This window comes from Lotus japonicus, chromosome 3, assembly GCF_012489685.1.
Source record: "Lotus japonicus ecotype B-129 chromosome 3, LjGifu_v1.2".
NCBI classification, from domain to species: Eukaryota; Viridiplantae; Streptophyta; class Magnoliopsida; order Fabales; family Fabaceae; genus Lotus; species Lotus japonicus.
The window spans coordinates 12,217,904-12,220,344 of NC_080043.1; positions in this window are offsets into that span (position 1 = coordinate 12,217,904).

Consider the following 2,441-nt stretch of genomic DNA (forward strand, 5'->3'; position numbering starts at 1 on the left):
AGGATCCGATCAACCTTGATCTCCTAAAGGAATCATCACTAAGATTCACTCTCTTAGTCTTCTTAAGGATACTGACCTACCCGGTCCCTTAAGGAAAATCAAACAACTGTTTGAGGTTGGTGTTTACAAAGGTTTACTTCTAAATAAGCTAAGTGTAAACTAAATAAGAACAGATGAAGAAAGTAGAGGCTTGAATCTTTTCTTGTATTGCAGCTCTTGGTTTCTCTCTCTTAGTCTTAGTCTTTCTTCTTTTCTTCAGCCTTTTATAGTCCAAGGTGCAAAGGATATTTCTGTTGAGAGAATATGACCGTTGGAGGGCATTTCTGGAACTTCCAGAACCTGCTGTGGCTGAACCTTGGTAGGTAGGCTTGTCAGAATAGTACACTGCTCTTGTACTTCTTGATAGAGACATTTGCCTTTAACCAATGACTTCTGATCAGAGTTATGCTTCGTGTTGGAACTTGTGAAGCTTGGTGATCAGAGTCAGAGGGATGCTTGGATCCTCTGACCTTCGTAACTTCTGCTCCTGGACCTTCAGATCTTCTGGACCTTCAGAGCCTCTGGTCCCTCAGAGCTTCTGGTCTTTAGATCTTCTGATCCTCAGATCTTCTGATCCTCTGATCTTCTGATCCTCTGATCCTCTGATCCTCTGATCTTCAGATCCTCTGATCCTCAGATCCTCTGATCCACAGATCCTCTTATCTTCAGATCTTCTGATCTTCAGATCCTCTGATCCTCAGATCCTCTGATCTTCAGATCCTCTGATCTTCAGATCTTCTGATCTTCAGAACTTCTGACGAATATATCTTCTGGTGTCAGAATCAGAACCTGTTTGTCAAAACACTCAAGACAAACATTAGAGTATCATAGTTGTTCATCCACAAATAAATGCTTGTTATCATCAAAACATAGAGTTGTACCACATGACCAAATCTTGATCTTACAATCTCCCCCTTTTTGATGATGACAAAACCATGTATTTTGATGAACAACTCTAAACAAATAAACTGAATACACTCAGAGTATAAGGTATCAGAGTTAAAACTTATCCTGATGTGTATAGTTTATCTTGCTCCTTCTGAATCCAAGACTCGTGCTTGATTCTGAGCTAAGCTCCCCCTGAATCTAATACTTAATATCAATGTTAGTAATATCTAGATTCTGAGCTAAATAATATAGGAGTTGTCAAGATACTATAAGTTCTCCCCCCTTTTTGTCATAAGCAAAAAGAATGTAGGTGGAAAAAAAATAGTAAGAGCATAAGACGAAATACTCCCCCTCAGAAGGAATACCAAGGGATACTTGGCTGCTGATTGGTGTATCTTCTGATGAGAGCAGAAGTGTGGTTCTGGTGACATCTCCGTTCTGGACAAAATTTCATCTTCAGATACTTCAGAATGAGAAGCTAGGAACCTACTCTTCTTTTGATGACGCAAGTCAGAAGTTGTAGTAGCATCTTCTGATGTTGTTGCTTCTGGTTCGTCAAGTTCTGAGTCTTTGTTTCTTTCTGAAACGGTCATGCTCATCTCTGCAAGCTTTTTCAGCTAGCTTTGACTTGTCAGAGTCAAGCTTATCATTAATTCTAACATGAATAGCGTTCAGAATATCAACAGAGGGGTTCTTATCAAAAACCAATGATTCCTTGACCAAATCTTACTCTACTGAAACCTCCAAGATCAACTTCACCTTCAGGTTCAAGTTTTGGATCTTGGGACATATGCCTTTCTCCCGTCATGTGTTGCCTGCATCCACTGTCCAGGTTCCATGGTTGGAGTTTCGATGGACCTATTGAAGATATCTGCAACATATATAATCTTATCCCTAGGTACCCACTTTCTGGGTCCTTTCTTGTTAGTTAGCCCAGAAGTTCTGACAACTTTGGGTCTTTCAGCAGGATAATATAAAGGAATTTGAGCATGATATTTTGACATAGAGAAAGTTCCTTTCTTAAGAAATGATGGAGCAACTTCAAAAGGTTTAGAATAACCAATGCCATATATTCCATTTCTGCTTACGCCATAGATCATTAAAGCCATTAAGCTTCTGTCTACGCTTTTAGCCAGGAATCTTTGAAAAGACTTTTCATACTTAGATTCATTTCTACAATCAGAGGCATCATAAGCAACTATTTCTTCTAACTTAGCAATCTGGTTCTTAAGCACAGAGTTAGAATTTACCAAAGCATGATTATCATTTTTCAAATCAGAAATAATTTTCTCATGTTCAGAAGGAGTCTTAGAAGCAGCAGATAAGTCCTTTTTCAACTTTTTATGCTTAGACAATAAAGAGTTATACTTATCCATGATATCAGACAAAGCATGTTTCAGTTCAGAGGTTGAGAAAGAAGCGAATACCTCATTTTCATCGTCTGAGTTAGGATCTCCTTCTGATGCTGAGTCAGAGTCAACAGCATCCTTTGACTCTGCTCCTTTGTCTTTGAC